The sequence below is a fragment of the Peromyscus eremicus genome, chromosome 1 (assembly GCF_949786415.1).
Source record: "Peromyscus eremicus chromosome 1, PerEre_H2_v1, whole genome shotgun sequence".
NCBI lineage: Eukaryota > Metazoa > Chordata > Mammalia > Rodentia > Cricetidae > Peromyscus > Peromyscus eremicus.
In genome coordinates, this window is record NC_081416.1 from 156,633,403 (window position 1) to 156,644,502 (window position 11,100).

An 11,100-nucleotide genomic window follows, 5' to 3' on the forward strand; every position below is an offset into this window, starting at 1 on the left:
CAGTCTGCCGCCTGCAACGCCGCAGGGACCCTGCGGCAAGGTCAGGGTCTCACTGTCCAGAGCCAGTCTGCCGCCTGCAACGCCGCAGGGATGCGGCAAGGTCAGGGTCTCACTGTCCAGAACCAGTCTGCCGCCTGCAACGCCGCAGGGATGCGGCAAGGTCAGGGTCTCACTGTCCAGAGCCAGTCTGCCGCCTGCAACGCCGCCACCTTCCTCTGGCTCCGTCTTCGGCCCCTCCAAGGAGCTGGAGGCCAGAAGACAGCAGAAATCCATCTCTTTGCCTCCAGGCCTCATGGTCGGCCTGCCTGTCTCTAAACCAGAGATGCCATCCACACAGAGACAGTGTTGCCATGGGCATTGTTTTTGATTTGCTGATTTTACAAGATAAAAGTGCATCTTAGGTGTTTTGTTTGTTTGTTTGTTTGTTGAGACAGAGTTTCTCTGTGTCCTGGAACTCACTCTGTAGATCAGGCTGGGCTCAAACTCACAGAGATCCACCTGCCTCTGCCTCCTGAGTGCTGGGATTAAAGATGTACATACACTACCACCTGGCAAAATTACATTTTAATAAAGAAAAATTTAACATGGAAGGTTCAGATTCTTGAGGTACTAGGAAGGAAAATTTCCCACGTCCACTGTCACTGTTGTGGGGGAGGGGCGACAAGTTTCTCTGATCTGTAAGGAAAGTCGAGCAGAAGACTCCCTTTGTCTGTGTGTCTCTCTCTTCGGGGCTGCCTGGCTGCCAGATGGCCCATCTCTGCGTGCCCCTCACCTACCCTCGGCACCCTTTCCAGAGTCCCCTGTGGAATGCTGAGACAGTGCTGTGCAGGGCCAATAGGGCACATCAGCTGACCAAGACTGTTGGTGGCGGCAGGGATGAGATGGATGGGTGGGCTAGCCAGAGGGAAGTGGTGAAGAGGAAACAAAAGAAGGAAGCCAAGAGGTAAGAAAGCCAAAGAATGTTGGGTGGCATCAAAGGGCAGGAGTCAGGGATCAGACGACAGTGCCCAGTCCCTGGGTCTCCAGCAACTCTTGTCTGGGGGGGGGGGGGAGCTCTCTGTGCACTTGGTTTTTCTTCATACTGTCTAGGTATTCCTGTTGGGACACTGTCAGTACCCACTGATGCTAGGATCTCATCACCATCCCAATTATTCAGACCTGCAGGGGCAGAGGGGGACATCCGCTGGATGAGGACCAGGCACTCCAGAACAGGGTAGCCGGACATAAAAGGAGGGGTGGCCCAGTCAGCTCCTGCCCAGAACTGACGGCTTGTACCTGGTGCACAGAGTTGAGGAGGTGAAGGGGGCTTTGCAAGAGCTAACACAGTGCCAGGGGAGGGGGCTTTAATGCTTAGCTCCACATGCAGTTCGGGGTGCTCAGGTGATAAGGCTGACTTCATTGTGGTGGGGACCGACTAGTCCATTCCTCCAGGCCACTGGAGGCTGCTGCTGCTGCAGCTGAACTGCGTGTGGTACGGGCTTTCTGGGGCTTGTTTCTCCTGATCCCTCAGCCACTGCAGGTAGGATTCTCAAGCCTCCTGCTCCTCTATGGCCTCTTTTGTGGCCTCTCAGTCTGTGGCTCATTTCTTGTCTTCCAATATTTGCTGTTCAACCCATGATTACTCTGATGTCTTTATGGCATTCTTCATCTGGGATTGCTCGGTAAACCCTGGTTTAAATGATGGCAGGTCTAGCCCTACACCAATAGTAGCCTTGTTAGGATTCGCCACTGAATTATAGTTGATATTCTGGTGGTAGCTGACACAGATGGGTTCATCTTCATTTTGATGGATCCCATGGAACGAATGTGTTGCTAGATTCCACTACAGAAATTCCTGTGCTATACTGATACATCTTCACAGGACAGTTGACCGTCTCTGCCATAGCCTCATCTCAGTTGTTTTTCCGGTGCCGACTGATATAAGTGGTGAAGTCTTTTGTGACCTGGTTGGAGAAGTAGTCAGCAATCCTCATTGGATAGTCCATGCAATGCTTTTACACAACCTCATGCATGTCCTCCAGCTACAGCCCAGAATAGACAGGTGCTATCCTTCATCTGCTTGATGATGAAGCCTTTCTTGTCCTGCAAGGCCTTTTCAAACCAGTGTTCCTTTTGCTCGACAGTGGCAGGGTCTATGGCCTCCCTTCGTGCCGCAGTAGCTTCATATTCGTCTTCACTGTTGTAGCCTTCTCCGACCTCTTCACACTCGAGACCGTCCCCAGCCAACCGCACCAACGCCGGGAGCTTGACACCGACCGACACTTGCTGTGTCCTGGCATGGAGCAGCAGCTGCCCACGCCCACGGCACCGCCCACGCCCACGGCACCACCCACGCCCACCACCACCCCTGCCTCGCATACCCCCGCTATTGGTGCACCAAGAGCATCATCAGGACCGCTGCTGGGGACATCAGGGCTTCCACAGGAAGTGGAGAAGCCTGCTGTGGCGAGGGCCTGCCACTGCACCAAGAGGCACAGCTAGTGCTCAGCGATGAAGAGCGTCCTCGACGCCAGAGCCACAGTTCTGCTTCGGGGAAGCGTCTCCTAGTATCAGAAGCAGCTAGTGGAAGGCGGCACCTCACATTGGATGAGGACAGGGCTTCTCATGCTAAGAAATGCAGAGTGAGCGTATCGGGGAATCTCTTCATATCCGAGGATGGCAGGAAGGACCTCCTGCCCAGCTATGACTTCTTCAGCATCACGCCCGCCTCTCATGTCAAGCACAGTTTTCCCATCAGTACCAAGGCAGGGAGGCCTTTTACACTGGAAAAGAACATTCCAGATGCAGACTTTCTCAACAGCAGAGAACACCCATGGGAAACAGACCCCCGATGAGTGCAGTGAATGCAGCAAGTCCTTTAGCCAGAAGCACAGACTTGCTCCGCACCAGAATCCACACACAGGTGAGGACATGTGAATGCAGTGAGTGTGCTTTAAACAAAGCTGTTACCTTCGTCAACACCAGAGAAGCCACACCAGGCTTACAGATGTGGTGAGTGTGGGAAATGCTTCAGCCGCAAAATTACACTTGTTTGGAATCAGAGAGAGCATGCTGGAGAGGAGCATATAAACGCACTACTGTGGGAAGTCCTACAGCCAAAATTCTGCCCTTATTTCACACCAGAGTCCACACTGGTAGAAGCTATTTGGGTGTGTTTTGGGCGGAGATCCATCTTCCATCCGTGTCATAGAATTCACACAGAAGAAAGACATGTATGGGTGCAGCAAACTTCACCTACAAGTGCAGCCTCCTCAAATACCAGAGAAACCACACCACTGTAGTCAGACTTTTTTTTTGTCGGGACCACTGGCTCCCCAATGATGACACGAGACTTATTTTTAATTATGAAAGCTCAGCTGACAGTTTAGGCTTGTTTCTAACTAGATCTTATAACTTAAATTAACTCCTTTCTATTAATTTACTTTCTGCCTCATGGCTTTATTACCTCATCTTTGTGGTGCCCATCCTGCTTGTTCTGTGGCCCCTGGCATCACCAACCACCTTCTTCCCAGTGTCTTCTCTGCCCAGAAATCCTGCCTAGCTACTGGCCCATTCAGCTTTTTATTAAACCAATCAGAGTGACACATCTTCACAGTGTACGAAAAGATTATTCCACAACACATCAGAGTGTGGGATATTTGTACACTGTGTGAAGATATATTGCTGTGATTGGTGTGATAAAAAGCTGAATGACCAATAGGTAGGCAGGAGGTATAGGCCGGGTTTCTGGGCAGAGAGGAGGAAGAGGAGGAGGAGGAGGAGAAGGAAGAGAAGGAGGAGGAGGAGGAGGAATCTAGGGGTGTGATAGAGACGAAAGGAGACACAGAGGAAGCAGGGTGGGCATACATGACAGCACGTAGATGAATAGAAATGGATTAATTGAAGTTCTAAGAGCTAGTTAAAAACAAGCCTAAGGTGAGAGCAGCTCGGGAACAGGGTCGCGAGATCGTCTCTCCTAAACGCTCTCCAGGGTGTTTGCAGAAACATCTGTTCGTTTCCTGCACAGCAACCCGGCTGCAAGAAACAAACCATGTCTATTCTCAAGATCCATGTCCGAGAGATCTTTGACTCCCGTGGGAACCCCACTGTTGAGGTTGACCTCTGCACCTCAAAAGGTCTCTTTTGAGCTGCTGTGCCCAGTGGTGCCTCTACAGGCATCTATGAGGCCCTAGAACTCTGTGACAATGATAAGACTCGCTACATGGGGAAGGGTGTCTCAAAGGCTGTTGAGCACATCAATAAAACTATCGTACCTGCTCTGGTTAGCAAGAAACTGAGTGCTGTGGAACAAGAGAAGATCGACAAACTGATGATTGAGATGGATGGCACTGAAAATAAATCCAAATTTGGTGCAAACGTCATCCTGGGAGAGTCCCTGGCTGTCTGCAAAGCTGGTGCCACAGAAAAGGGAGTGCCCCTTTACCGGCACATCGCTGACTTGGCTGGCAACCCTGAAGTCATCCTGCCAGTTCCAGCTTTCAATGTGACCAACGGCGGTTCTCATGCTGGCAACAAGCTGGCCATGCAGGAGTTCATGATCCTCCCCGTGGGGGCGTCCAGTTTCCAGGAAGCCATGGGCATTGGGGCAGAGGTTTATCACAACCTGAAGAATGTCATCAAGGAGAAGTACGGGAAGGATGCCACCAATGTGGGTGATGAGGGCGGGTTCGTACCCAGCATCCTGGAGAACAAAGAAGCCCTGGAGCTGCTGAAGAACGCAATTGGGAAGGCCGGCTACACGGACCAGGTTGTCATCGGCATGGACGTGGCTGCCTCTGAGTTCTTCCGGTCTGGTAAATATGACCTGGACTTCAAATCTCCTGATGATGCCAGCAGGTACATCATGCCCGACCAGCTGGCTGACCTGTATAAGTCCTTCATCCAGGACTATCCAGTGGTATCCATCAAAGACCCCTTCGACCAGGATGACTAGGAGGCCTGGAAGAAGTTCACAGGCAGTGCAGGCATCCAGGTGGCTGGGGATGATCTCACAGTAACCAACCCTAAGAGGATTGCCAAGGCTGTGAGTGAGAAGTCTGCAACTGCCTCCTGCTCAAAGTGAACCAGATTGGCTCTGTGACCAAGTCTCTGCAGGCATGTAAGCTGGCCAGTCCAATGGTTGGGGTGTCATGGTGTCCCATCGCTCTGGGGAGACTGAGGATACTTTCATCGCTGACCTGGTGGTGGGACTCTGCACTGGGCAGATCAAGACTGGTGCCCCATGCCGATCTGAGCGCCTGGCCAAGTAAAATCAGATCTTTAGAATCGAGGAAGAGCTGGGCTGCAAGGCCAAGTTTGCTGGCAGGTGCTTCAGGAACCCCCTGGCCAAGTAAAGTGTGTATGGAGATCCCTGGAGCCACCAGCTGCTTTGACCCTGTCCCTAATGTCAACGAGGAGGCTCAAAGCTGGCCCAGCGCTTGTCCCTCCCATGCCACTGCTTCCTTAGACATCTTTAGACAGCCACACCTGACCACCTTGAGCCTGCTGGAAACCCCAGCCTTGTAATCATGTGATTGGTCTGAATCATTGTTTCTGTCACCTCACTTCCAAGCTAAGTGTCTGAAGCCCAGTGTAATCTTTAGGGTGGCCACAGGTAAGATCCCTGCCCCAGCAGTTCTACATGCAAAATAAAAGCCTCAGTGACCCATTTAAAAAAAAAAAACCACAACAACCTAAGCTAAAGCCAAGCTTTCATAATTAATAAGTCTCTGTGTCATCATTTGTGAGCTGGCAGCCCAAAGAAAATTCCTGCTACACCAGAGGAAAGCTTTAATCCAATGGCTTTTCATTCTTTGGTACCACAAAGTCCAAAGAGAAATGTCTTCGAGTGCAGGGAGTGTGTTGTCTGCTTGGTCAACCTAATGACTGGTGGTCTTGGTGAAGGAGCTGTCAGCAACAAGTTGATGCTTGCATCTGGGCATCTGCCCTGGAGATAGACACTCCGGTGGGTGCTGGGTATATGTGAAGCTCCAGGAGCTTGGTAACCTGGCTTGAGTATCACTTCCAGTACCTGTGGCTGAAGCCATCTTACCCCTGGAACCTGGCATGTGTCAGGTGACCACGTGATAAAGGGGAGGTCTACCTGTGTGCTGTACCCCTTCCCTAGAGGAAATCACAAGTGTAATGAAACAATTAGCGTCTGCTTTAACTGCTTTCACATTGGCTGTGTTTCATAGAGTCAGGGCCAGTAAATCTGGGAGTCTCTGTTACATGCACTTCTAGAAATGCTCTAGTTACTTGCTTATAGATGAGGGTCTATTAATATTCTCAACCTCCCAAGTTTAATTTCTTTGTAGTCAGGGTCACCAAAAAAGCAAGTATTTCTTTCTAGATTTCCAAGGTTATTTAGGCTGTTCTCCATGTGTGTTCCCCATGCGGCCCTGGCTACATAGGCAAGTGAGGTTGTTATGGTCCAGGTATGTGCCTTGGGACTCAGCCTTTCTGTTCACTAGTCTCTGATTCTGTGCAAGCAAGAACACATTCACCAAACTTCCTGGCTTTTCAAGGGGAACAGGTGTAGTGAGAGATTCCACAGTGCATTGCATCTGGCTTCAATTCAGGAGTACTAGCACCTAGGTTTTGAACTGCCTTTTATTTAAAGTCATTACTGTTACTGTTTGTTTAAGGTCAGTGATTCTTTTTTTTGGTGGGGGAGATTCAAGATAGCGTTTCTCTGTGTAGTCCTGGCTGTCCTGAAACTTGTTCTGTATACCAGACTGGCCTCGAACTCATAGAGATCTGCCTCCCTCTACCTCCTGAAGTGCTAGGATTAAAGGCATGCACCACCATGCCTGCTAAAACTAGTGATTATTATCTGAGTTCTTCCTGAAGGAATTTCAGAGCTTTTGGAAAACTTAGTAATGAGAGGACCTGGCACACCAGGAGGTCTCATAACCTGTAGCTGGAGTTTTCCTGCCTGGCCCACAGTCAGGACAAATCTCTCTCACCTGCCAGTCCCACAGCCGCTCAGACCCGACCAAGTAAACACAGAGACTTATATTGCTTACAAACTGTATGGCCATGGCAGGCTTCTTGCTAACTGTTCTTACAGCTTAATTTAATCCATTTCCATTAATCTATACCTTGCCACATGGCTCGTGGCTTACCGGCACCTTCACATGCGGCTTGTCATGGTGGCGGCTGGCAGTGTCTCTCTGACTCAGCCTTCCACTTCCCAGCTTTATTCTCCTCCTTGTCCCGCCTATACTTCCTGCCTAGCCAATGGCCAATCAGTGTTTTATTTGCTAACCAATCAGCAACACATTTGCCATACAGAACATCCCACAGCAATAACCTTTAGCCCTACTTCGTTGTTCTATGACCCCAGCTTTGTCTCTCCACCAGATTCTTCACTGTAACTGAGGTCCAGCTTCCAAAACTGCTGTAACTAAATCTTTCCAATCTTGTGGAATAATTCTGTTCTGAGTAGCCCATGAATTTAACATCTGCTTCACAAAAGGTGAATGCATACCATATGAAACTATTGCTCCTTTAAATCTCTTCAAATCTAACATTTCTATAGGATCTCAGTTAATATCTAAATAGCCTTGGGGATGCATAGCATCTGGTAGTCATTCTTGAGTGATAACTGGATAACTTAAGGTTGGTTTTCTAATTACCTTGGGCCACTTTTCTTCAGTTTCATAATGTAATGTTGCAGTAGCTTCTGTTCGAAATTCCTCTGTCTGTGTGTGAATATTTTTCTTAGTTTCATTAGTCTGTCTTTCTAAGGATTTTATCTTATCAGTCAATTTTTCATATTTGGCACTGATATCAAACAACTTTTCTAGGGATAAACAAGAAGTATCAAAATGGTAATGGTTATAATTGACATTATGTCAATGCCAGTTAAGTTGATTATCCCTTCATCTAATTGTTCCATTTTCAAACTATCCATTGTGGAACTATACAGAGACCTAACTCCATGCATTGTAAGATTTCCCATTTTTAATGCAGGGAAAAAAACCTCCTCTCTCTCTCTTTTTTAACTAATTCCCATCTTTATGAATTCCCAGCTGGCCAGGTGGTGGCGGTGCACGCCTTTAATTCAAGCGATCGGGAGGCAGAGGCAAGCTGATCTTTGGGAGTTGGAAGTCAGCCTGGTCTACAGAGTGAGTTCCAGGACAGCAAGGGCTACATAGAGAAACATTGTCTCAAAAAACTGAAAAAAAAAAAAAAAGAATTCCCAGCTGTCTCACCAGATCTGCTGATGATAATAGTGAAGTGTGAGGCTGGCTGTTGTTATGTAGCATGCCTGGGTGGAGAACACAGGCAGTGGTGGTGCACAGCCTGGCTGAGGACAGCTGCAACTACTCACAAGTAGTTGTAAACTGAGAGTATGTGGTGGTTGCAACAACAATAGAAGCTAGAGCAGACATCAATGTGGCTAACCTAAGTGTGGCAGCAGCCTGAGGAGGGAGTCCAGGGGAAGCCCGCAACTCATGGGGGAAAAAGAGCCAAGGAGCCAGCTGTCTGAAAAGTGCACATAGGAACATGTGACAGGCAGGAAGTGAGAGCACAGAGCTGCCTGAAGGCAGAGCCAGCTGGTGGTGGGTGGCTAACTCCAGTGGCATTTGGAGCCCAGGCACCTATGGAGTTTAGGGCCTATGGAGCTTGTGTGGCAGCTGGAGACTGTTGTAGAGAGGCTGCAACAGGAAAATCCCAGACTCACTCAGAGGGCTTGGAGCAAGGAAGGAAAAGCCAGCCATCTTGGGTGGCTGCAGCTGTGGCTATGGCTACCAGCAGTGACTGCAGCTCCTGGAGTGGCTGCTGGCATGGCTGCAGCAGCTGCAAAGCCAGGGGTGAGTGGCTATCTCGTGCTTTCATGCCCCATGTTGGGTGCCAGATGAAGCATTAATCTAATTATTCTTTATCAATAAAAAATTGGGAGTCAGATATCAGAGTTAGAATCTGAAAAATCAGAGAAGCAGAGAAGATACCAGTTATTTCCCCTCTCTTCAGTTTCTCAACCCAAAAAGGCTGAGATCTTCTCCCAGCCTCACCTTACTACTTCCTGTCTTCTATCTGTCCTCAGTCTTCCAAAACTCTATGGTTAATTTTGGTCAGCTAGTGCCTCTGACTCCAAACAAGCTTCATTATCAGAATATGATCAAAATATCACACATCAAACTGACATAAGAAAACCCACACTGCACCAGAAAGTAAAGATATTTGTGTCAAATACAGGAAAGACCGAAGGAAATCTGACTCTTTCAGGTTCATAGAGAAAAGAAGCTGTGAGTTATAGAAAAACAGAAATTGTTCAGAGTCCATCCATTGTGCAACCTTCACTCTCTATCAAATAAATTAGACCAGAGAGAGATCTGGTGTAAGAACTATAGCAGCATTCAATAAGGGTTATCCTGCTAGACATCAGATTAGTAGTCAAGCAACCTGAAGAACATAGGCATTATGTGCCATCTTTCTTTGCAATTACATTGAATTCTATAAAACAAGCATTTTTTTATTTGTATTTATTTGTAAGCTATAAGGCACTAGCTTGCATTTTCAGTTCTAGATAGAAGCATTTTTAGCTAATGGGCATGTGAGGATATTTAGTCTTTTGGTGGATTTAGCAAATGTAAAATGTTGAAACTCAAAGCTGGAGAAAATGATAAAAATTTTAGTCTTTAGTAAAAACCATTTTGCATATAAAATTTGCACCAAGTAAGTCTTATTTAATAGATTTATTTAATTATGTATATCTGTCTGTGTGTGGATGGGTTTGTGCACCCACATACAGTACCCAGTACCCATGGAGGCTGGAAGAGGGCGTCTGACAGATCTGTTGGAGCTGGAATTACAGGTGGTTGTGAGCTGCCACATGGGTACTGAGAACTGAACTTAGGGCCTCCGGAAGATCAGCAAGTGCTCTTAACCACTGAGCCATCTCTCCCACACTATCACTGTTTCTTGTTTTGTTTTGTTTTGTTTTGTTTTGTTTTCGAGACAGGGTTTCTCTGTAGCTTTGCGCCTTTCCTGGAACTCACTTGGTAGCCCAGGCCAGCCTCGAACTCACAGAGATCCTCCTGGCTCTGCCTCCCGAGTGCTGGGATTAAAGGCGTGCGCCACCACCGCCCGGCTATCACTGTTTCTTGCACTATTTTTCTTGAACTAATTTTAGCCACAATATAGCCTTTCAAGACTGGAAAACCTAGGAAAAACATGGCCTAGTCTCTGCTAAGAATGTCATTCTTTTGGTGAAAATATGTTAAAGTATATTTCCAGTGGGTGTTATGAACACATTTCAAGAAAGGTAATTTGAGCATCATTTCTGTATTCTGTATATTGCTGTGGGATGGACTCTAATAACCACTCAGTGTAAAGAACTTCAGTGATACTTCAGAATCATTGGGAGAGCTTGCTATACATTGCTAAGCTCCAACCCAAGAGTTTGTGTTTCAGTTGGTTTGAGGTAAGCCCAAGAATGTTCATATTTCATAAGCACTGATGTCTTATTAGTGTGACTCACTTTGCTAAGTATAACACCAAAACCAATACAACTTTCTCACAGAGGCTGCAGTTCACAGGCGATAAATAGTAATAAATTTGATATGGATATATGTACACACTTACCCTAAATTTAAAAGGTAAAAACTTGTTAAAGGCAAGCAAGCAATGGCAATATCACAACTTGGAGCAGAAACGCTGAGAGCCAGTAGAGAATGGGGTGTACCTCAAGCCCCCTGAGTAACTGCCAGCTATGACCACAGAATGACGAGTGTCATGCTTCCTCTCACATGCAGAGTGCAGAATAACAACAGGAAAGGAGTCACGAAAGTGAAAAGGAGACTATTTAGAAAGGCTGCCTGAGTAGTGGCATGTTGAGAGGGTGATGAGAAGTGGACATGATTAAAGCACATGTTCTGTGATTGTATGAAAAATGACACAGCCCATTAGTTTTTACAATGGATATATACTTAAAAAATAAAAACAAGCATGACAAATGTCTATTATGAGAAGTTCTGTCCATATGCCTTCAAAACTAAAGTGTGTGATAGTCCAAGCACTGACTCTGTTAGAGAGGATCTTGATAGAACTACACAGAGCCCGTCAGTGACTGAAACACTGTATTTCTTGACCTGTGCAGTGTTTCTCTGA

The 11,100-nt window shown here is 47.3% G+C and overlaps 2 pseudogenes; one reads left to right on the forward strand and one right to left on the reverse strand.

The window, feature by feature from the left end:
• Nucleotides 1-993: 993 nt before the first annotated feature.
• Nucleotides 994-2,714, reverse strand: LOC131923077 (OTU domain-containing protein 5-like; annotated as a pseudogene).
• A 1,219-nt stretch (nt 2,715-3,933) lies between these two features.
• On the forward strand, nt 3,934-5,436 carry LOC131902386 (alpha-enolase-like; annotated as a pseudogene).
• The last annotated feature ends 5,664 nt before the right edge of the window (nt 5,437-11,100 follow it).